Source organism: Stigmatopora argus, chromosome 14 (genome assembly GCF_051989625.1).
Source record: "Stigmatopora argus isolate UIUO_Sarg chromosome 14, RoL_Sarg_1.0, whole genome shotgun sequence".
Taxonomy (NCBI): Eukaryota; Metazoa; Chordata; class Actinopteri; order Syngnathiformes; family Syngnathidae; genus Stigmatopora; species Stigmatopora argus.
The window spans coordinates 6469022-6495546 of NC_135400.1; the positions used below are offsets into that span (position 1 = coordinate 6469022).

General features: G+C 37.8%; 1 long non-coding RNA gene across 1 annotated transcript in view; it reads left to right on the forward strand.

Annotated features, from left to right (window-relative positions):
• Window positions 1-22033: 22033 nt before the first annotated feature.
• Window positions 22034-26525, forward strand: part of LOC144088916 (uncharacterized) — a 43543-nt gene continuing 39051 nt past the window's right edge. Inside the window, exon 1 of the long non-coding RNA XR_013304957.1 lies at window positions 22034-22291. This is a non-coding gene — a long non-coding RNA (uncharacterized LOC144088916). The remainder of the gene's footprint in view (window positions 22292-26525) is intronic.

The window sequence follows — 26525 nt, forward strand, 5'->3', positions numbered from 1 at the left end:
ATTGTTCAGAGGGCCGGTCCAAATGTGCCGGCGGGCCGTATCCGGCCCGCGGGCCGTAGTTTGGTGACCCCTGATTTAAAGTAAATAAAACTTCTTGCTGCAGAATGTGTGCCATCCTGCAGATGTTGGATGTGGGGTTAAGTAATCGCCTCATAATACCAGTAAAGGTAAAGATAATGATTCAATCCAAAACCAGAATGAGTGGAAAAACAGGATATGTGCCACCTATGTGAGTGTGGAAAACAAAGTGGAAGCCATTTATAAACTCATCGCTCACTTGGTATCTACTTATTGGCAGTGAAAAAGTTAATAATCAATCTTCAACATTTATTTGACACTCATCTCTATGGGGCTAGTGAGCAAAGTCAGAAATGGAGCAGCTTAGTCAGGCAGATTTATACTAGATTATGTACTTCATTTGTCAAAGATGTGCTTTAGCCAAAGCTATCAGATCCTCTTTGCGCTTATGGTTTAGGTCACATCCGGTCACAGTTTGCTACTCATCAATCAGTATCCATAGGTATTGAGAGCATCAATTCCATTGAATAAGCACGTCACGCTCGAGGCTGTCTGGCCTTGAACTCAATTGCAGTGTTAGGACTAAAGACACCACTCTGAGAAGGATGATGTGATGTCGAATGTCGATATGTCTTTCAGATCTTTCTGTCTGTCATTCATGCGTGGAAGTCAAACAAGATGAAAGAGAGTGTGTCACACGGAAGAAAGAGTGTCCTTACTCAGAATTAAATAGGAAAAAGTTTTACACTGACCTATTTTAACGGCAGTATACTGTGTAATAGCAGCTTCAAAGGCATCCGTTATATCCGCTAGATTTAACCATAAACTAAAGATTGGTGCATTCATAGCACGTTGTCTAAAAGTGTTGTTAATGCCAATCCATTAAAATAAATAAATAAAATGGTGCTCAGTTAAACGTAAGCTATTATTATATTTGAGTCATTTGGTCCTTTTTCATTTTGCATTGTGAAGTTTATTACTTGAAGCATTTTCACTGGAATTGATGATGCAACATAGAGTAAATATAGCAATATCGTAGCACCAACATTAAAATAGTACACAGTGGCTTTACCCATTTGAGCAATAACGGATTTTAGTATCCTGTCGTTATGCTTCTTTTTCTATATTCCTTGTTTTTTTCTTTGTCAAGAACCTGCAAGGGGACACGATTATCAGTCCTTTTTAGGTACATCAAAAACTTATTTGTAAGTTACTGACTGCACTTGCATGGGGTAATGAACCCTTAATCAGTTAAACTTAAACACTGAGACATAGTTGAATGCATAAATTACGCAAATAACTGCGGTGTGGAAAATACATAGCTTATTGATCCTTCTACGGTTATTTGTTTTGAACCCTGAAAAAGTGGAGGCCGCCAAAGCACAAAGGCAATCTTTTCCTGTTACATCTCACCCACTTGCCTTTTATTCTTCTGCTGTTGGCCAACTGGCTGGAAAAGTGATACTGAAAAATGTTGTGACTAAGAACTGTTATTGCCCAATTTTGTCTTGTTAATGCAACGGGGGCTCCCTGCAGAACACCACAAGTTCAGCTGTTCTCTCAGGCGAGAAATCAGTGAGCCCCCCACTCACAGAGCAACATCAATAATATAACAGAACCACGCCCCCAGCCACCCCCACTTGTGACCAAAAATAGACGTCCCTTCTGCTGAATATTTCATTTGCACTTTCAATCACTCTATCACTTTTCATGTTTTTTAAACTGTATGTTGACTTCAAAATGGTGAGTGAAAAATAACTTTGTCCCTCTCCCACTCAAATCCCATCAAGTATTCTGTTTTCATAAAATGGATAAACCAACATTGTGGTTGGTAAATCCAACAGGTAAACCCAATTCTTGTTGTAGAATCATATGCCAGAAAAATAGGCTTGCTTGTGCAACAATTGATTTGCTATGATTGTTTTGCACAGGGTTTGATTCATTGATACGTTTGATATGTTTGTCCCCAATTTAGATGGATAGTGAAAGAAAAACCAAGTTTGCGGTTTCTATAAAAGTATAATTAAATGAAATATTACATGTCAGTGTGGTTTATATGTTGCTGAAAATAAACATGGTAGTTCTTCTGTCGTGGTGAAAGAAACAAACGTTTCTTATTAACTTAGCGCGCTAAAAAATGTTTTTTATTTGCTCGTCAACTTAACCCCAGTGCAATAAGAAACGCTTACTTTTGAAGGCTGTAAGGTAATTTACTGATGTAATTTTTCGTATGTAATGAGGCTACACATGCTGTATGTTCTCATAATCATTGCTTTGTGTAGGTTTTTAGCCTCTGTCCTTTCTGATTGAAATCCAATAATGGTAATGCAGCATGATTGTCCATTGCAAAGCACATATCTGGCAACCCACAAAGGAAGAAATATTGTGCGCTTTAATATCTTTATACTGGTTGCAGTACTATTTGCTGCCTTACATACAAGCTCCTTTAACTTTTCAGGTACAGTGGTCATTTGAGTTGACAGCTATTAAAAAAGTTGACACTTAATGACCTATGACTCATTGAAGGGCAAATTACATCAATATTAGCAATAATTATACATTTATAATTATTATCGCTTTTGTATTTTCTATATGATTTATTCATAGTCAGAAATAAATTGATAAGATGTCAGTTAAAGCTAAGTTAAGAAAAATAAACTTTAAAAAAACAAACTGGCTTTCTTTTTTCCCCAACACTTTGCTACTACGATAAGCATTCACTGGCTCCTCCAATTGTAATAATATCAACCTCTGCATATTCCATCGGATCAGCAGTATAAGTAGTTTAGAGGGCACTTATATAGAGAGCGCCAACCTTTCAATGGACTGATTTGAAGAGTTAGGTTGAAATATACAAAATAGTGTTGGTGTATTTGTGAAGTTCATCCTGCATCTTTGATTCAAGGCAACATATTGTGAAAGCATGCAAAATGGAATTAAAGGGAAAATGCATACAACATCGTTCGATTAATATCAGTAATATGAAACTTACAAATCTTTTTTGTATGGCTAATGTTAAGTGGTGATTTTGTGTGTAACATAATTTTGCAATGCACTTGAAGATGGTTGGGGATAAAGCCGGTAAAGCCTTTTAAAACGCTGAAGCTAATGTGTTATTTTCTTGGCTTAATCGCTCCAGGCTCTAAATGGTTGTTAAGTGAAATTTGCAAATGTTGTTTGATACTGGAGTTTAAAAAAATAATATTCTTCTATACTATACTATATACTGGTTTTGGACAAAATCAGCTTTGCAGTGAACCAAATGATGTTACATTTAGTTCTAGTAATGCAAATTTTACTGTTGGGAAGGTTGTTGTTTTTTCTTGAGACATTTAGTTTTACACAGATGTGTTAGACTAGACTAGGGGTGGGCAACTGATCCTCAAGGGCCACAGTGGATTCAGGTGTTTGTCTTAACTGATCCAGCACAGACAATTTAACCAATGAGGTTTCTCCTAAAACAAGAAGCACCTATCTCCAATCCACTGATTGCTCTTGTAAGATACCAGATTGATAAAAAGGTGTCATCTTGATTGGTTGGAACTAATACCCTCGCCCACTGCGGCCCTTTGTGCAATAATTTGTCCACCCCTGGACTAGACTGTGGTAAATGTATTTTACTTTTGTCCATGTAAATATTTATGATTACTTTTTCTCTGTTCCAAAGTAGATGGGTGAGATCATTTTTCATGCTTTCACTGATTTTGTATGGCATCTAATCACATTTAACCACATAACTGTTCAAAAGTAACTGTATTTGAAGCTACATCTGGCAATTACTTTTGATCTATCTTTGGTGTTATGCTCTACAATTTCTTGTCAAACATTTCAAAGTATCCGCCCGCCCTCTGCTCATAGTTAGCTGTATAGGCTCCGGCACCACCATGACAAAGTTAATTAATTATTAACATACGCTCTTGTTCTATTCATTTGCAGACTTTGTTCACTTGTTTTTCCAATTAATACAAACTCTGATTTGTCAAATGTAATGTACACTCAAGCAGACGGGTGCTTATTGAGAGCACATTTGTTCACAGCATGATCAGTCATATGTCTCGTCACCTCTGAGCAAATTTGATATCACTGGCAGATGAGTGCTCCTCGTACAGTATGTACATTTCCCTCTGTGGCTTTTAGTTGGAGTACTTGAGCTGGTATTGTTCAAAATGTCTCTAAAGTCTCTTGACCTTCTCGACGGCCTGGAAGGAAGACTCCATTAAGAGCTCCCTTGCCGTTTATTATGTCCTTACGAGGCGTTGAGCTGATAATATTGTTCATGCCATATTGGATTCTGCTTGGTTTCCAAAGAAACTTGGATCTGCTCATCCCTGATTAAATGACAATTATTTAACCACCTTTGCATTTTTGAGTTTTAAATATTGTATCTTCTGGACTATAAAATGCACCTTAGTATAAGTCGCACCAGCTAACGAATAGACCTCGCAGTTCTGGGGTCCTGGGTTGAAATCCAGGTTGGTTCACCTTTGTGAAGCATGTTCTCCCTAGGCCTGCGTGGGTTTTCTCTGGGTACTCTGGTTTCCTCCCACGTTCCAAAAACATGCATGGTAGGCTGATTGGACACTCTAAATGGCCCCTTGGTATGAATGTGAGATTGAATGGTCTTCTCGTGCCCTGCAATTGGCTGGCCACCGATTCAGGGTGTTCCCCACCGAATCATATTTTATCTGTTCCCAACTGTCCTATAGAATTCAACAATAAACTACAGTCTGATAATAGATGTTAACCAATTAAGCAGATGGAAAACTGAATTCAGTTTTTATCCTTGGCAGATTTTGACTCGGACGTGTGTTAAATTACCCTCCAATTTACTCAAAATATTTTTGTTTAGGCGCATAGCTAGTATAAAGTCTTCTTCAGGACATTGTGCCCTGTTGTTGGAGAAAGAGTTTTATCCTTATTTATCAAAATAACCTGTGGTGACAACAGTAACCCTGCTGTTGCAAATGGCTAAATGGCCATACTGGTGGAAAATGGTCTAAACTGTATTGTGTCTTAATTGGCAAAGATGATGATGCGCGCATTTCAGCACAAATATCACATCGCATGAGGCAGGACTCCCTGCTTTGCTTCAATAGTTAATTATAAATCACCTTTGAATACACATTGAAATTCCTTAGATGTTTTCGTCATGTGGGGAGAAAAGACATCCAAGTGTGAACCGGTTCAGTCATGTGCATTTCACACAGTTCAGTGAGTTTAGTTATCGCTCTATTATATGGACGCCTGTATTACAAATAATGGTGCAACTCACTAAAAGAATAACAAGAGTGCTTCCAGGCAACTGCAAACACTCACAAAACCCTTAAAATGCATTTTATGTTCTGAATCTAATTGTTTCGTTTTTAAAGGGGGATAGTTGGGGATTTTTAAATGAGAAGTGACTTTAAAAAGCTAAAGGCAATACATTTCCAGCCCATAACAATAGACACCGAATTCTGCTCCCTTTTCAAATATTGCAGTATACATTATTTATTTAAAGACATGGATATATATACACCAGAACAAACAGATTCTTGCACTTTGTAGAAGCAACCTCTTCTTAATGAATACCTGTATCTTGATGATTGTATGGCATGACCCAAGAAGTGTATTTCTACACGTATGCGGAATCCATCTCTGATGTGTTTCTTTTCATGCATTGGAAGAAACAATAGAGCTTTTTGTCCTTACATCAATGCAGAGTTTCATAAACATTACCTGAGAACATGTTGCCCTTGGCAAAGTGTTTTCTGCTACCATTGATGATCAACTTATTTTCCTGCCTGGTATTCTTGAATGAAAAACTTTAACTTTAACCCATTCTGGGACATTGGTAAATAAAGTGGATAGCAATTCAAGTCAACAGTTTTTATTTTGTCATTTTTGCTGCTGTTTGTGGTTAAAACATTTGACACTTGATACATTTAACCTTCTATAAGACTAGTGACTATTTTTGGTCATTTATAAAGATGTAAATATTGTGTGATTAGACACTAAACTAATGGAATTAAAATGAATGAAATAATGGAAATATAAACTGGCTATAGACTCAAGTAACACTCTACAGAAGATTTTTATTTTTTAGTAGTATTTAACTCATTGCATAACTTTCATAACATTCATTAACCCCTCACAATGTTAAAAAAATGGATTGGCGTCTGGCACCGTCAATGGCACTGAAACATGAGCAATCACCCCTACTCCTCCCACTTTAAATTAATTAGACATCTATCATCATCAAAGGAATGTAGTGATTTAAATAGTATATATAGTAATCCCTCGAATATCGCGGTGAATGTAGACCAGACACGCCCGCGATAAACGAAAAACCGCGAAGTAGGATTTCCCCCATTATTGCCACCACAATAAATGTTTTCGTGCCTATACAGAAATGCAAGTACATAAGTGCAATTATCAAAAAGTGTACATTTTTTAAATATTACACCGATAAGCATGTGACAAGACTGTAATGTATTAATATCTAAATATAAAGTATATATGTAAATACTTTAACTACTGTAATCAGTGAAAATAGTTCCTCTGCTTGATATAAATCCCCCAAAAACAGGTTAATGGGAGTTTTAGTCCAAGTCCTTTGTCTTCTTGTGGCCATGGTTCCATTGTTCGCGATAATCGAGGGATTACTGTACTCTCCTGACTAAGCGTGGGATGGAAACATGTTGGGTAACAAAATGACCAAAAAAAACCACCATTGTCTGTTCTGAACATACCAGTCAAAACATAGGCTTTGTTTTTGTTTTTTAAAGCATGAGGACGGTCGAACTTGTTGATTAAAGCTGGCTCTACCATGAAGCCAGGCAGCAGCATTCATTCAGTTAATCTTAAAATAAAAAAAATCCAGGAAATTGGACTGGACTGTTTGTATTCATCTAAAACGGACTTGTTTCAGTAGATTTTACTCTGCCATTCCATATTCACCGGATGTACATCTTCACAAACACCCTGCGGGTACTTGCATGCGCATCACACTCTGCCTCTATATTTACTCTTTAAAAGCCCTGTTCCTTCTTTATTCAGAATGCTTTTGGAATAACTCACGACCAGGGATCACGGCATCTTGTGGCTTTGTTTTGAAAGCTGTTTACCAAAAGGGGTTTGACCGCAAAACTTTGTTTTTTAAATGGAGCTCACCATTTACAGTAGTTGTACGTAATCCCAAGGCATGTGCACGGCAAGTGTAGAAAAGATTTTACAGACACAAACATGGTTTGCTAGACTACACTTCTTACAGCCTGATTGTAAGGGGTCCCAAACCATTCACTCTGACTTGAAGCCTCTGGATTTAGCACCATAAATAGTCCAAGTCAGTGCTGGGTCCTGACCCAGATAAATAGTTGGAAGCAGAAACAGTATTCTGTCCAAAAAACCTTCAACACTACTTCATCCTTTACTATCCATACATTCATTCATTCATCTTCCGTACTGATTGCGGGGTTTGCCAGAGCCTATCCCATCTGACTTTGGATGAAAGCAGACCACACCCTAGACTGGTTGCCAGTCATCTGTCGGACACAGAGAGACAAATGACCATTCGCACTCACAATCATACCGCCTCCAGTGGGAATTGAGGCCACACCTGCCAGCACCGAAGTCAGGCGACTGAACCTCTACAGTCTACAGCACATGTGTCAAAGTGGCGACCAGGGGCCAAATCTGGCCCGCCGCATTATGTTTTGTGGCCCGGGAAAGTAAATCATGAGTGCCGACTTTCTGTTTTAGGATCAAATTAAAATGAAGTGTAGATATATATTAAATTTCCTTATTTTCCCCCTTTTAAATCAATAATTGTAATTTTTTAATCAATTTTTTTCTGTGTTTTTAGTTCAAAAATGATTTTGTAAAATCTAAAAATATATTAAAAAAGCTCAAATAAACATTGTTTTAGATCTATTAAAAAACTGGATATTCAGGGCTTTTAATCCAGTTCTTTTAATCCATTTATTAAAAAAAAATCTAAATATTATATCTAAAATGGTCCGGCCCACGTGAAATCAAGTTGACGTTAAAGCGGCCCGCGAACCAACTCGAGTCTGACACCCTTGGTCTACAGCATAAAACGGCTCCATCCAATAGTAGTGAGCAGTAAAAGAACTGTTAAAAATTATTAATATGCAAGTCATGCTGCTACAATGCCATTCTTAACATAGTAGCTGATCGAGCTATCATAAGGGCACGGAAAAGCAAGCCTGACTGTACTATTTATGGTTTTTGAGATTCAATATCTTATATATTTCGTAATCAGCTCACTGGGAGGCACTCAGCGCCTCAGTGCACTAGATATTTCAAAGTGTACTAAATAATAGTTTTATTGGTTTCATGTGATGCTAGCTATTTATTGAGCTGAGCTAGTCCAACATATTGCTGGGAGAGGTCTCGGAGGCTCAGCCACCTGCCCACGCCGGAGAAACACCTACAAACTCAGCACTTGTCAATTGAAACTCAATGTGGCTCAGTGGTGCCAGCTCCTCTTCACTTCTTCTAAGCCTTTGTGCATCGATCAAGGCAGGCTGTCTGGCAGTGATTCAAAGCACAAAACAGAATTTCTGCAAAGTCAAACTGACCAGTCTCTTGACTGACTGAAGTTTCAATACCATCAGAGGGAGGGAGCTGGCAGGGGAACCCCTTCGTGTTGAGTGTGATAACATGAAGGAAATACATCAGTATGTGTCCGTAACTTTGACATATCATATGGTTTTGGGATAGAGCAGCAAATTCGTCTCGCACATTTAATGTAAAGCAACGATGAAATGGTCCAATTGCCTTGTCGTGCGTAATTTACTTTAAAAAGTTTTGTTCAAAGTGAAAAAAATAAATGTGTTTTAATTGATTGTAAACGTGTATCTCATGTCATTGTCATAAGTGTGTCATAATAATGAAATTATGAATATGAATGAAAGCTTATGACAGATATCATTATGTGTCATTCAGTGAATGACGATTTCCAGAGCCTCAATTGCGACAGATGCCCAACACAAAAGTAACAAAAGACGATTTGATTTGGCTTTAAATAGTAACCATCCTTGGTGAATAGGATGTACTTTATTTCATGTTGTTTCTAGGTTTGGTTTAGAGAAGGCGAATTTCCAAAACTGCACAACCTCCTACTGACATGTAGATCTAAATAATATAAGTGGATGACCCATTAGGACCCATTATTGTGCATGAATCATAATGTAGCAAATAAGAATGCAAAAGTTCAAATGACTAAGACAACTGTGTGAAGTCTAAAACAAGTTGCCTTGTTCTCCCTGGCGCCAGTTAGCAACATTTAACAGAATGAGTCACCAAGTTGGGCAAACCTTCAATGAGGAGTTTTTAGGACAGTATATGCTTACAGATCACAGCCTGTGGTGTGGCTTGTACTGTGTGGTGGAAGAAATAAACCTTGCTTTGTGGTCACGACACACAGTGAAAGTAAAAAAATACATGTGGAAACAAAAGAATCTATGAAGTTAGCAACCCATTGGGGTTTAGTTCAAAGTTATACCCCTGAAGTAAGCTGTTATCAATGCCCGGTGTTTAGAATAAAAGCACATTTTCATAAGGCATTGTCTTCATGACTTCTCAAGTGTTGAATAGATGTGTTGGTATTCTAAAAATAATTTTAGAGCTACAGTACATCGATACAACACTGACTCTCAATTCGTGGCCCCCAGCAGTTGCTAAGTCTTCTTCTTCATCATCTTCTTCCGCTTATCCGAGGTCGGGTCGCAGGAGCAGCAGCTTCAGTTTCAAAGCCCAGATCTTCCGGGAAGATCCCAAGGGGTTCCCGGGCCATAGTCTCCCTAACGTGTCCTGTGTCGGCCTCAGGAGGCATCTTAAACCGATGCCCGAGCAAACTCATCTTGCTCCTCTCGATCCGAAGGAGCAGCTGGTCTAAAACGAGGCCTTCGGGGATGACTGAGTTTCTCATCTTATTTATAAGAGAGAATTTGGACACTCTGCAGAGGAAATTCATTTCAGTCGCTTGTATCTTGGATCTTGTTCTTTTGGTCATGACTCACAGCTTGTGACCACAGTTGACTGCAGGAACGTAGATCGACCGGTAAATGGAGACCTTCGTCTTTTGGCACAGCTCCTTCTTCACCACGACTGACCGAAACAGAGTTCAAATCACTTCAGATGCTGCACCGATCTGCCTGTCAATCTCCCGCTCTACTCCTACCTCACTCGTGAACAAGACCCTGAGATACTTAAATTCCTTGACTTGGGGGAAGACCTCATCCCTGACCCTGAGAAGGCAGGCCACCTTTTTTCGACAGAGAACCGAAGTATCGAATTTGAAGGTGTTCTCATCCCGACCGCTTAACACTTGGTTGAGAATCATGTCAGTAAGAGTTGGAAATCGCTGAAGCTAACAGAACTCCATCTGCAAAAAGCAGGGATGCAATACTGAGGCCACCAAACCGGACCCCTCAATGGCTGAATAAACGGTTGTGTCTATTCTGTTCATAAATGTTATGACATATCCGGGATTTCAGAACCCTATACTCCCACAGTTGCCAAGTCGCATTTCAAATTCAAACAAGATCGGCCAAAAGTCATACTTTACTTGGCATTGATCATTGTGTATGTGAGACTGTGAGATATGAGGTGGCTTTGGTTTTTGCTTGAGTGAACCTGTGTAGGCCAGGATAAGTAGGGTTCGGGTTGTAGTCCAAATAGCTTTGATAAATGCAGCTCTCGGCTTTTTTAATAGTGCACCCTTGTGCACTAGTATTAATGGGACACTTTGATTTTATATGGCATAAAAGGGGAAAGTGACTGATAAGGACTGATGAATGTGAAACGAGAACGTGAGAGAGGTATGTTGGATCAATGGACAGAAAAAATACATATTATTGATACAATGTGCTAAAGAAGGTTGGAACTAACAGCAAAGAGATTTGCAAAAAGAGATGAGAGGCTCCAGCACCCCTGTGACTCATAAGCGTCTTAGAAGATGAATAAACTGACTTTTGCTCCTCTTTGTTCTGTTTTTTTTCTTTTTGGGGTCTCTTTCATTTGAAATGCATGATAGGTTTACTTTTATGTTTGACTTAACTTTAACACTAACTCGTCTTCATTGTGTATTCTTTGTCTGGTGTGACTTATACTCAGGTGTGACGTCATTGTGTAATTACGGACTGTAATTTATACGCACTGTGATTTATGTTGCTTATTAATGATTTTAAAAAAAGTTGATTTAGGTGTTGATTGATTTAAAATAAAGTGCTAATACTCTCCACTGTCCTATAATTTTGGTACAGGAATAAATGTTCACAATATATTCAACTTATCAAAATATACAAAAATAATCATTTCTTGTTGCCTCATCAACTTGACTTTGACAGTAAACCTTTTACATTTCATTCCATGACTATTCAATTTCTGATTTGGGGATAAAAAGGTTTTTATAAGCTAGAAGTAGTTTGCTGACTGTCTTAAAAAGTTAAGGAAGGGCCTCTCAAGAATAAAGGCAGGGAACTGGCTGTAAAAAGGAAAATGAAAGCTACAAAGAAATTTGTCAGCTCTTCCAAATTCAAACTTTTTGTGTTCTCAGCATGCCTTGACCTCCTATAACCTACCAATCTCGCTTTGTTTGCTTTCTTTGACCCACTCTGCTTCGACTGTGTTTACGCTGCTGAAACTCTCTTGCCTTCATACAAAGAAAATGCAGAAAGCCTGCTTAAAATCTTAATTACTCCTGTACCACAATTTTATTTAAAACAGGTTTATATTATTATTATTAAGATACATTGACTGAGATTGCTTGTTGTGACTACAATTGCTGTCTTTTAAATGGAAACATGATCTACATGTGACTGTACAGTGTCATGTAGCAAAATATCCCCAAAACATGTGACATGCTTTTAATTCATGGAAAGTGCTGCAAAGACAAACTATTACTTTTATTCATTATGACTCAAATAGATGTACTATATTCATTTTAAATGTCAACTTTATTCATGTAAGCGGCTGTTCACTGACCATTAATGTGCTAGATGTGTGATCCATTTTGACAGGGAGAGATCAAATGAACTTTCATTCATTCTTATTCTCCCATTTAAAATGGATTGGACAGCAAGTACCATCATCGAAACATGACCATTCACACAAATTCTTGCAAGCAGTGGTTAACTACTAGTTTCTTGCTCATACGAGCAGTAATCAAACTACAATTTTCTTTTCTTTTTCTTCTACATACACAAACACCCCTTTGACAATCGCTACATTTTAGCTTGGAATCACCATGACAACCACCTGTAAATCACACTGATTCCACAGCTCTGCATTCCGAATTTTTAAAGTCAGTCAAATTTAGTTATTGCACACTGTGAACATTAAGGTAATTAATGGTCTGTCCATGCTTCTATTGTATTTAGGCTTTCGTTTTGTAAGATTGCATTCCACCTACAGAATAGAACAGATTTAAGGCCCTGAATGGGTCCTGGTGCCTTTTTATTATATGACTTAATTTTATCTTTTTATTACTTTTACTCCACTTTCTTTATTGTTATTATAAATGTATATTATTTTATCATAATATTAATTTGTAGATTATTTTAAATTTTATTATTAAGACAAATGTTTCCCAAAAAGTGATGAATTGATTGCAAAGATATAAAGAAAGTGTTTTTCAATGTAAAGCAGAACGTCTGGGTCAAATGACGTCATTTGTCTAAGAGTTGTTTCAATATGTTAACATTGCAGAAAATATTGGTCCGAATGCCCAGGGAATGTTATTAGTGTTGCAACTTCTGTTTGCAACTGGCTTGTGTACAGATCAGGCCTGATTAAAGGCGCTTGTTATGTGACCTGCGGTGTTCTAATGAGATCAAATAACTCAACACAGCAGAGGACATTGAAGGATCATCATGAAGTACCTTCAAGTTTGGATGAGTTCTGATGAAAATTTAAAGATCCAAGTCTTAGGAGGGCTTTCAAAACGTTGCAGATCGATGCCAAAATACAATTGAATTGGCCTTTACATTATATGTTTGTACATCCACTTGCATGAAAAGAGTTTGAGTAAATCTTAACAAACAGCAGTGGCAAGAAATGCTGTGTACAACCATTGGTAAAAATCCCACAGCACCTGTACACCTTTTTATATTACCAACTATGAACAGCAGAACAGCATCTGTGCAAAAATTGTTTGAAAAATGAATTCTCTCTTTGTGGTTGATGAAGAAATAGGCCTATCGTATTATAATATTCTTGCGTACATATAGTAGCTGGACCCTTTTTATAATTTATTATTTTATTTTGGATTGGTTTATTGATCATTTGTGACTGTCATTAAAGCTCATCTGATTATTGCCTTATCTTACTGGACATTTGATGTTATTCTTGTATTAGACTAAAAAGGTTAATATATGGAGGCTATTTAAAGTATTGAAAATGTCAATGTTTATAGTACTTGTATGTTTTCAGTGGACAGCAGAACATTTGCACAAAGGAAAGTGTGATTAGAGGTTCTTTGTTTCTTATTTGTGTTTTGAAATTTTTAACAATAGTCAGCGTAGTTTAACCTGCTTAAATGATGTTGACATACATATATGATTGTGAGTAAAAAACCCACACAAGATTATTGTTGTCTTTTTTTGTCCCACTTCTATATATTATTGATTACTGACTTGTTTCCTTGTCAAGGTTAATGATTCTGCATGTACCATGGGTAAGAACAATGGTGTGGAATGATTACAATTAGCTCACTGAGTTGAATTATTGTGAACAATGAGAGTTTTCAGGATGTTTACAAACTTATTGAGACCTGGAAGAACAGAAAATATGTATACGTTTATCAAATATAATAGGGAATCACATACTTTGAGTTATTTGCTTGGACCAGCACCTTTTTCCAATAGCTGTATACCTAGTGTGAGATATAATATTGAATACAATTATTTGATATTATTCTTTCATTTTTGAAATTACACAGGTTTTACGCCAGGTAAGGTAGGATGGCCTTGAGGCAAAACACATCAATACAACCCTGAGAGAGCTGATCCAATATGACGCCACGTGCATGCTGAGCATGCTTTGATACAATGAAAGACATTAAAAATTGATTTCACTTCATTAAACTCTCCGAGGATTATTGCAGCAATCTGGATTCCACATTAAATCTCACACAGATGAAATCGCTTGTTGGAATTTAAGAGCTCAGAACCAAAGAGACACATCCAATACCGTAATTTGGGAATATGGCATTTTAAAACATTGTTGTTAAAATTCCCCATACATAAGGACAGAAATAATAATGCTAGGCTGTGTTTTGTTAGGATCAGTGATGTAATGCAGAGATGGCAAGGGGATACACTGGCAGGATAGTGGACGTTTTTTTTCCTGCATGAGATGACATTCTCACAATTCATCCAGCTCACAACACCTTAGTTGCATAGTTTCAGATCATGCCAGTCCTTAGGGTTTAAAGGAATATTTCAAATTAAAGGTATCGTCATTAGATTAGTGTTGGGGTTAGTCTGGGATATTATTATATATCATTTTATTAATCATTATATGTATATGAGCTTTATTTCAATTTGGGACCGAGCAAGCTCGATGGCAGCTGGCTCCGAGGACATTTAATTGTTTTTAGGACTATTGACCTGACAGATCACCAAGTTCCGGGCCAAGGACTGTTGATCTGAGTTCGCAATGAAGATCTGTGAAGGACTCTTAAATTGCTTTGACTTGGATTCCGGCAGATGGCGATAATCGAAGCAACATCCGAAAATACTCGCATAATGTTTCAAAATACTGCAGCTCGGTTCACCTTGTATGAAAATTATTATGCTTACTTGTACAAATTCTTACGCAGTTGTTTTTGGTTTCCAACCTGATATGCAATTGTTGTGTCAGTTTTTTTTTACCTTAATTGTGTTATTGGGTTAGCTTATGCAATTGTTTGAATCAGATAACCTTAAGTGTTTTGATTATGCGCGACCGTAATTGTGTTATTCGCTTATGCAATTGGATTGAATAGATAACCTTGTAATTGTTTTCATTCGATGTCTTAAATTGGCAGGAGATGAATTCGGTCCTTTAGAATGTCACGGTGGCGAGGACGAGCCAGGACGATTCTCACTTGCAAGTTTAACGCCAGAGATGTACCCGATGCCCACCTTGTTTTGTTTATATTATATTGAAGTATACCTATTAATAAACCTATCAATTAGAATAGATTAGAATTTTATTTCATCATGTATTTGGGAAATTTCCTCGGTTGCAGTAGCAAGACAGACACAGAAGACATTGTAGACCTAGATTAAAAAAATCCACAGTATGGAAGCTGAATGAAAATAATGAATAAATAAATGAACGACTAAAAAGAGGGCTGTTAGGTGGATGAGTGGTTAGTGCATTAGACTAACAGTTCTGTGATCAAGTGTTCAATCCCAGTTTCAGACATTCATGTGTGGAGTTTGGGTTATTGAACTGGTTTGGGACATTATTATTATTGGTGTGAATTGTCTCCGGGTACAGTGGTTTCCTCCCACATCCCAAAAACATTCCTGTTATGTTGGGAGGAAAACAGAATACCCCAAAAAACCCACGGAGGCAAAACACAGTGGTGTGCCGTGGGAAAACATCTGCCAAGAAGTCATCCTTCGGAATATTCCGAGAGAAAAAAATGTAATAATAAGAGATTAACATTTAAATATGTCAAATAACAAGTCCATATGGCAATATTACAAGATTCAAATCATAATATTACAAGATTAAAGTCACTCTGTTGCTTAATTTTATGTATAATTTAAGTTGTTTGGTTTTACGGATATTTTCATGTAACTACAAAACTGATTTTCACGTAAGAGATTGAAGTAATGTTGCGACAAAAAGTTATAAAATTACGAGAATAAAGCCTGTATATTACTACTTATTTTCACATCATGTGAACCGGAAGTTGTTCGGGGTCCTGGGACTTTTGGCGACGTAAGGTTGGTGTGAAAAAGTAGATATTGACTCTTGCGTGTGTTTCTTTGATTATTATTGATAAAACTTTGATGAGAAAGAGTTTACATAGCAAATATAGGTGACATTGTTTTAAATTAGAAAATTATCAGATGATGGTGTGACTTGAGATTTTTGCAAAGCAAAAAGTGTGCTGCAGCTCAAAAATAGTTGGCAAATTCTGCTATTAGGGTTAAAAAAAATAAAAATAAAAGGAGAGTGTGTATAAGATTTTACAAGTCAAATGTCAAATACCTTGACCACACATAACAGATGTTTGGGTCACATGGTTGCATCCAGCTGGCAGGATCAATGGCCGACAAAGCAGCTGGTCAGGCTGAGCTGCTCCAGTAATTAACCTGCAAATGTAGCTGGACTGAGCAGACCTCAGGTTTTTGGGTTTTTTTTATGTTTAGTTTTTTTGACTAGAGAAGGACACAGTTTATTAGGTCTGTTTAAGATATTTCTTTATTATTTTCCTTTCACAAATGAATGGATTTGTGTGTCCACACGTGGTTGAGTTCAAATGTGCAGTTCATTATTTTTGTGACAGTCAATTTTGAAAAGTTTAATCACGATAATCCCAACTGTAATGCACACAGACTACAGTTTGGATTATCGTGAGGTGAATCGAAACATGATTGATCCATTCATTCATTTTCAATAGTGCTTATCCTTTTCAGGGTCGCAGGGTACTGGAGCCGATCTGGCATTGGGGGAAAGGCAGACCATACCCCTGACTAGTGGGAATCGATCCCACACTGCCCATACCCAAGTCAGGGAAATGAACCACTGCACATTCAGTGAACTGAAAATCAATATTAGGGCAAAAGAAATTGTAGAAATGTGTTAAAACCACACAAAAGAAATCATTTAATTAAAAGTAACCAACATTTTGGATATTTTTATTGAAAGAACATAGTTACCTGCTTATGCACAACAGTGAAATTACCAACACCTTGTCTAACCCGCCTCTGCACAGATCATGACAACCTGTCGCAGCAGACTTGGCGAGGAACAAAAATAGAGCTCTTTCTGCATGTACGGGAAAGGTGAAAGAGCTGTGTTGCGGCATTTGTGCTTGTGTGTTTCACAAAGGATTTTTAGTTATTGTTTTGGAACACGTTTCTTGGATCTCCTCCAATTAAATAGCACCTGAGGTGAGGCATTTTTGCTGTTCGATAAAATAGTAATTTGATGCTTAATGAGCTGTTGCAGGATAAAAATGAAAGTTATCATGAATGATAGTCAACGCTCTCATTCATAAGTTAGTTGCCATAACAACATTGTGAGCAGTGGTTATTTTTGACTTGAATTCTGGATGTACAGCATTCTACGCTGGCAACAATTACATGGACACGTTTATTTGAATTATAAGCATCATAATGAAACCGCTTAACACACCCCATAGGAAATATTCTGACCCAATCGAACCCTTTGTAATCAGGATTTTATTCCAATTGAGAGGGATGGTTTATGATGATTTAAAAACACTTCCCAAAATTTTGGAACAATACATCTTTACAGCTCATGTCTATGACTTCAGTATATGCATTTCCATATTTTTGGGAGAATGGGGGAGCAAACCGCAGTACCAGGGGAAAATCCACGCAGAAAACATGCAAACTTCACACAAGTGGACCCACCTGGATTTGAAACCCAGGACGCCAGAGCTGTGAGGCCTGCGTGATAACCACACGAGCCATCGGGCCGCCTAAGATAAAATATGTAAATCAGAAATTCACAACTTTATATAACTCGGTCATTTATTATTTCATTTTCCGTTCCGCTTATCCTCACAAGGATTTCAGAGATTCTAGAGTCCATCCCAGTCAACTTTGGGCAGCAGGCAGGAGACCCCCTGAATTGGTGCCCAGCCAATTACAGGGCAAAAAGAGACAAACAACCATTCACATTCAAACTCATACGAATTAGTGTTTCAGCAGCCTATCATGCATGTTCTTAGGCGTGACCGGACGTTTGGTCGACGGACGTGTGGTCGACGGACGTGTGGTCGATGGACGTGTGGTCGACGGACGTTTGGTCGACGGATGTTTGGTCGACGGACGTGTGGTCGACGGACGTTTGGTCGACGGACGTTTGGTCGACCGGACGTTTCGTCGAACGGACGTTTGGTCGGCAGATTCGCTCGCTCTCAAAATTATAATCATGAGAGAGAGACAGAGAGTTTACTCTTGAAAGCGATCAACCAGGTAATCTCTCGCTCTCAAAATTATAATCAAAAGAGAGACATCCGTCGACCAAACGTCCGTCGACCAAACGTCCGGGTACCGTTTTTAGGATGTAGGAGGAAACCAGAGAATCGGTAGAAAACCGACACTTGGGAGAGCATGCAAACTCCACACAGGAAGGTCAATACCCCCCAGGGATTGAACCGTCGATCTCCGAACTGTGAGGTGGACGTGCTAACCACTTCTACACTAAGCTGCCTCATTTTATATAACTCACCCTGTCAAAAGAGAATGGGTTCTGAAGGGGAGCTCCGGCTAGATTGTGTTTAACTGTTGGTACATCCTCACTCAGAGTTTCTATTCTATTCTGAGTTTCAAACGAGACGCATCAGATAGGAGATGTCTGCCGTAGAGAGCAGGCGGCCCACAGCAGGTCTTCATGTTGGATATGTGGGTGTCGCAGTGTAATGTGCACACTCGCCTACCGACGATAAATCAACTTGACTCATTCTTCACACCGCCTTCTTCTCTTTCAGCATTGTTGAGCAAATGCTTTCTTGACTATCTGAGTCAGCCGATGAGTTTTATTTTTCAAGCCACATTTCCCTCATTTTCAGTGTGTGTGGTTAAGCATTTCAATGATGGCAGCCAATCCCTAATGTGCAAAGTGACTGCACCTGTGTCCACTCAGAGGAATGTGACGCGAAAACATCATGAGTCACCTCACCATCACTCCCGTTAAGAAAATGTCTCATTATCTGATAAGAAGCAGTATTTGTAAGGAGTGTAAAGCACCAAAGACGTGATATTGGCGTTACCTAATCTTTTATGAGCTGCTAATAAAGGTTGTATCCCAAGGAATCAAATAAACTCAAAAAAATATTAAAAAATTTAATTTTTCACATTAACCTAATGTCACCGAAACTTGATGTCTGCGGACCCTGAAAAACTTTTGGTTTGAGTGATGTAGAAATAAGTGAAGTAATGTTTTGAAATCCGATAATTTAATCACTATTGCTCCCAATATTAAGTACTTAAATCTCCTAATATTACATGAAAAGTGTGCCCACACAGACTTTACGTCACCAAAAGCTGATGCTCTTGAAACCGAACAACTTCCAGTTCACAAACGTAAAAACAAGAAAACGACTTAAATCTTGCAGCATTACCACTTTTTTACTTCCGATATTACTTAGATCTTCTAACATTACTCAAAGAGCAGTTTTGTGCTCACACTGACTCAGTGTCAACAAAGTTGAAGCTCGTGAAACCAAACAACTACCGGTTCACGTTACACAAAAATGAGCACCCAAATGACTTTAATCTCAAAATATTACCAATTGAATCTTATAACTGTAGAGCATATGATTTGATGTTTGTCATATTTTGATTTGAATCTTGTAATTGTTCGATCTTAATCTTGTAACATTAACATTTTTCTTTCGGAAGAATTACAATGTATGACTAAATTCCCGCGACACACCTGACGATCGCACAGTGGTTGGCAAACACTGCCTTAGATTGATAGAAGTTGGAGAGGAAAAGGAAGAGTTGACAAGAAATGAGAGTGGGGAAAAAGAGCAAGTGACATTCACTGACTGGCAGGGAGGAAGTTAAGTAGAAAAATTGATGGGAGAGACCCGGTGTCTTACTTGGAGACAAGGTCAAGAGGATGAAGGTCCGCTACTCCACAAATTATTACTCAGCGAGTCGTTGGCGTTAGCTGCTTATTTGCAGCCCAAGGGGCGAAGGAGATCGTTAGTGATTGTAGTGGATATATATGAGAGGGGAAATATATTGCTCTCGATGTTAGTGCCAGCACTATTAAGAGTGCTCGGGGGAGAAAGGGCCAGGGTCAGAGCTATCGTGTGACCGTGGTCGGAAACTATGAAGTGAAGGGTCACTTCACATACATAGCAATGCTGTTGTCCAATAAAAAATACATGATACTGAAATACTTCATATGGATTTTATCTTATAGCTGCATTGCCCATTTATGAATCTGAATGCTCACAAAGCTAGTTGGAGTTCATCTCAACGGTGATTGATGGAGGTTGACATCAGTGCTTTCAACTTCGGACATCAGACCGATTTGTGCATTCTTCTATGGGCCTCCCTTTTTGCACTGGGAATAGTAAGCACCTTCACAAAATTGATTATACTTTAGAAACTTGTGATTGGCCAGCGACCAGTGTTCATTTTACCCCACCTGTCGTGCAAGGTCAGCTGGGATAGGTGCCAGCTTAGCCGTGACCTCATTGAGGACAAGCGCTGGAGAATATGAAGGTTTTGATGGTGCTTGGAAGCAAAATAATCGCCCAGATTTCTTGATAGGATGGATACTTTCAATTCAGAGTCCAACCCAAACCCTGACGGATTAACTCTTCAAATCCTTTAAAATCACTGACCCTTCCCCATGTTAACGAAATCCATTTACTAACCCAATTATTTAAGGTCTTAATATAGTATATATCCCTGACCATATTGAGCATTAAGCCTTTCAGAGATCTCATTAAAGCAGCCTCTTATGCGTAAACAGATAGAACCCTATTTTGCAGACTATAAGTTGTAGTTTTTTATAGCTTGGCTGGATGTGCTACTTATACTCCAGTGCGCATAATGTGTGAAATTATTCACTCATTATTATATCAATTGACATGGTATTTTTACACAGATTGAAAATTTAAACATGGACGTGAATGGATTGTGGCTTATTCCCTCAGGGGTTGCCATTTAAAACCTGTAGAAATGCCTGTAACTTATAAAAAGGGCATTCTCAAAAATGGTAACATAAATAGATAGGTAATAAGTAAGTTAATAAATAAATACATGAATAAATATATAAAAATATTGTAAATATATATATATATATATATATATATATATATATATATACATTCCACTTGTTGCATATATTCCTATTATTTTATTATCATTTTGAATGCCTTTGAGATGACATGATTGTTCTTTGTTTTGGATTTTTTAAAATAAAATTCCAACATTTATCCCAGGAATTACGTTCCTCCCATATTCTTTTGCTTTGGGAGTTCACATTTCTCATTATGCTTTCATTGTGTACTGCTGTTTCATCACCGCAAATACCACCTTCCTACATTGCATGTGTTTATTGTAACAAGTTTTAGTTGTTGTTGAAGACTTACTTGTTCAATAGATTGCACTTGTTTCTGCATTATCATCTCAACAGCATGGACACTTTGACCTCAACACCTTGAAGACTGTATTAAAATATTCAATAAACAAAATGTACTTGGCACTGAGGGTAAATAAATTTCATGGTAAATGAAACATATGTTTAGTAGAAGCTATTTCAGATCACTATCTGCAGTGTTTATGTAATTTAGTGGCACAAGAGAAGTGCCAAATCATAATAAGGCATGTGTGCTATGACTCATTTGTGTTATACAGTAGCTGCTTATGAAACGCATGGTTTCCTTTCCAATGGGCCTTCTCTGCTAGAAGAAACGCAGGAATATACGCATTAGATTCAGTCAAGTTGGAATCAATTTAATCCTCAGTGTTAAGTTATCTGGATGAAATAGAATATCCACATAAATGTGAAAGCATCCATATAGCTGAGACTCAAGAGTCTTGGGATCAAACACGATGAAGTTATTCTTACTATGTTAGTAGTGTTAGGGTTGCTTGGTTTTATGCTTTTTTCCCCCTTGTGTCTTGTCTGAGTGATTGCACATTGTGTTCAGCTGTCGTTTCTCCGCCCCTGGTGTATTCCCTGCCTGCTCCCCCGTGTGTTTCCCAGGTGTTCCTAATTGTCTCGTCAACCAGTATCAGTCTATTTAAACCCCATTGAGTGTTATGTCGTTTGTCAGATCGTCTGCTTTCGTTAGTCCTCGCCACGTTTCCTCGTTACCTCAATCCACGTTTTCTCGTTACCTCAATCCACGTTCCATGTGCGCTTTCCTGTATCTCCCCTTGTTTTGGTTTTGTGATTTGATTTCTAAGTCTTTATTATTTTCTAAGATCCTGCCCAAGTTATTAAAGTTTTGGTTTGAGCATTACTTCCCTCGTCCTCGCCTGCTTCCCTGTGGTTGGGTCCTAATTCCTCGTTACCTCGCCACGACATCTTACCAAAGACGAAACAGGTAGGTTTTTTTCTAATGAAATAACTACCACAAAATTACTAGTCTTCCACTGATACCGTTACCAATGTCACACTGTCATTGGTATCAGTGTGTATTAAGAAATCATTTCCCACTGCTTCACAATAGTGTTCCCTCTACTTACAAAATTCATGACAGAAACACACAAAAATAAGAGCATGATAATGAATAATTATTTATCAATGTATGAAAATGAATAACAAGCATGCAAAAACATTTTGTATTCGTGCAGGTGCACAAATCTAAGGAAGAAGCTAATGTTAGGTACACATAAACCCACATGTAAACTCAACTTGGATCTTGTTTTTGCTTATTTGTGCAGTAATTTGTATATCAAGAGTTTTGTAACCTGAAAATGCTGTTTTAATATGCATTCGTAAATAGAGGTACCACCGTATGTAATTGTTGTCATCTATTTTCCAACTGCTTGTCGACCTTCCCAACATCCCAAGAAGAAGTTAATTGGTAGTAGACGTCCAATCTATTTGAAGTGAGAGGGGTGGCAGCGAATCATTCACTTTCAACCTACCCATTTCAAATGCATTGGACGTCTAGGGCTGTCAATGAGCAATGAATTTAAAAAAAATCTTTTGGTGAAGATGCTCCCTCCCAACACGGTTGGATGTAAATATCCAAATCATTTAAGGCAGAAGGGTAGCAGGAAATGAAAGTTCATTTATTTGGTGACTAACCTCCCACTTTAAATGCATTGGACATTCTGTATGGTCAATGCAGTTTGGAAAGTAATTTTGCATCAGAAAGAAAAATTGTATAAGCGACTTCTCAATGCATCTCTAGGTAATAAATCCTAAAGACTTTTAAAAAAAAAGTTTCAATTCAACATTCTGTTTGGTGTGCTGCATTCTAATGACGTCCAAAATATCTGAAACATTTATGGTCAGAACTCTTTGCTACAGTCAAAAGCAAACAAAAGAATCAGCTAATGGCAGTGCACACAAAGACATTCCCATTCAATGACAACTGAGTGTTTAATGAATCTACCAGCCAAGTCTTTGGAATGTTGAGCAAACTGTTGTACCTAAAGAAAACCTTCTCAGGAATGAGGAGAACATTAGCTCCACACAGTATTATAAAGCCACAAACTCGAAAACATGGGTAGTATTTTTCTTATTTTCTTAATAGAGTCCAGTTATGTACTCTGTATCTGGGTACAAACGGTTTTGCGTGTGTCGGTATTGTATCTCCAACAATCTTAGAGATGCATTAGTCAATGGAGCTGCCACTTACACATTTGCATCACCCTACCAAAATATACATCCATTCATTTTCTGAGCCGCTTTATCCTCATTAGGGTCGCGGGTGGTGCTGGTGCGTATCCCAGCTGATCCCGGGCCAGAGGCGGGGGACACCCATACCTAGGGGCAATTTAGAGTGTCCAATCAGCCTACATACCTGGAGGAAACCCACACAGTAGAACATGCAATCTCCACACAGGTGGACTGACCTGGATTTGAACCCCGGACGCCACTCATCCGCCGGGCCGCTCCCTACCAAAATAAAACACACATGTCCATGCACACAAAGCACAAGCACAGAAAAAAATTATCCTGAGACCAGACATCGGTAGAGCTGACTTCAGCACATTGGCAGTCGCTATTTTGACACGAGTGCTCTCATGCACTGTCACTGCCAGCCTGACTCAGCCCTGTGTTCTCTTTGCCGGACCTGAATACAGTTCACGATAGTATTGCATGTAGATTTCTATGCCCGAAATAAATGTTATTGTTTTGTTTTGTGTTATTTGCCCCTGGAAACCTATTTTACATAGTGATTGTGGTGTCAACAGAGAACACAAACACCACCCTCACTCCTTGCAAATAAGAAGTCTAATTGTCAAATCATTCCTGATTGGATTGGATTGGATAACTTTATTCATCCCGTATTCGGAAAATTTCATTGTGGCAGTAGCAAGAGGGTGATTAGACAGAACAACAAAGCAAAAGCACAAAGTACAAAGCAAATCAAAGAAAATGGGATCATTAAGAATCACCAAATCAAATCATTAAGACAGAAAAGCAGCAAAAACACAAAACGAGCAAGAGTGGACGAAGTTACCGCCGAACCTTCTTTTGTATTTTCACTTCATATTTGTGAGATATGAGCTGTTATTGACCACAATTACTGTTTGACTCTTTAATTTGAAATAATAATTGATATAATGTCTTCTTTTTGCCCTTTATGGCTGGCAGTGGAAATAATTCTTAAAACTAAGGATGTATTATTGATGTTATAAAGTATAGCTGTTAAAAACATTAGTTGTGACTGTAAACAAAGCAAAAATAACTCCATTATTAACTGCTCTATTAATACATTAGTGCAGTATTAACACCAACTTTTACTCTCTTATATAAATTTAACCAGCTCTTCAGAAACAAAGTGAGTCAGTAGTAGAGTAGTGCCTGAATATCACAATCTCATGATATTAAAAGTTAGTGTTATTCAAATGGTAGAACTTTTATATAAAGCTTTTCATCAAGTAACACATAATTACCTTGATGCAAAAGTCAACATTCAATTCCTTACGTAGGTCATCATCCTGATACAAATGTAGCCTCCCCATTGGGAGAGGCTATAACTTAATCTAAAGCCTTAGTTAAGCCGGCCTTCTCTGTCCGAGCCGATATAATCACTGCTAGTATTTAACCCACAGTTGGCCATGTGTACCCAACATCTCCTTCACTTTTCTGACCTTGCTGATCTGCCATCTTGTGTGTTCATCCTCTGGAGACACTGGTCTTGTTTCCCAGTCATCGCATAGGGTCAAATTGCATTGGAACCAAAATTCCAGTCTTTTTGAGGAAAACTTTTAAATTAGTCAAGAAACAATCCTAAACATATGAAGTATATTCTATGCATGGGCATAGAATCATCACTAAAAAACACCTTGATAACAAATTTTCAAAACTAGTACCAGCAAGATGCAAAGCATGGTAAATGCTCTCAAGTGATTTAGTTCCCTTTTCAAATAGAAAATGCTTTCACTCAAGTTGTTCCCAGATCGGTGATTCAGCAAATCAAAGGACAACCTGACTTAAAATACAATAAATGATCGTACATTTGTTGCTGCAATCCAGTATAAAACACCAAAAAATAATACACCGCATATTAAACAGCAAGATAAATGATTGCTTGTATTTCTTCAAAACTTGAACAAAATGGCTCAGCAGCTGTGTTTATCAAGACAAATGTGATGTCGCACACACCCTAAACTTTCCCTAAATTTTGAAAAAAAAAGTAGTCACTTTTGAAAATAAAAATTACGCTGCTGTCATGGAAGAAGGTAAAAGGAGGAAAGTTCAAATTGTTCCCATTTTGGCAACCACTTAAGGAGAGAAAATTGCAGAAGTGGTAGGTTGTGCTCCAAGCAAGCCTCTTCTCCTTCTACTATTTGAAACTAAAAAGGAATATAAAACTCTTTCCATTCATACAATAAAGATGATTCTGTCCAATCAGATGTAACATTGTAACTGGTATAAAAATATATTTTGCAGGTGTATAAATGTTAATGTAAACTGAACAAACCCGAGAAAATTTATAAAACCCTGGTCAGTGTAGAAAGCATCTTATTGTATTTTTTTTTATTCTCAAAACAGCATGAAATAAATTTTAGTATATGCAAAGGTGAATGGATACAATTAGACTGAAAGCTTTAGTAGTACTGAAGATAGACTTTTCTATGGAATACAAACGACAGTGCCACCAAAGTTGGAAATTTCCTCTAGACTAATTGTGAGTTTTAATGTTTAAAGAACATGTGTGCCACTTATAATTATATTTCAGTGTCCAGATGTCTGCTGTTTACTGTTACATACTTTATGCGAGAGCTGATAAAATATTAGATGTGCCATGTTTTTACCTTATGTTCACATTGTCTCCTGCTATGCAGGAGTTACTGCACACTAAACAGCCTTCTGTTAAACGTTGGAAACAAATGAGTTGGGGGATATTTAACAGACCAGTCTATATAACAGTCTTTGCGTGGTGGCAAAATGAGCATATTGACTTGTTTATGATATACACTGGTTTATTTAATGGATTTAATGGAACTCATCCTGGAATTGAAGATGGTACAAGGCCGCTTTGCTCTGCTGATCTCACTTGGACGACTTATTTATTCATTTCTTATTTATTAATTATTTATTTGTCTGTTTGTTGCTGTTATTTTTGCGCTACATGTTGAAAGCTTTAAATCTCG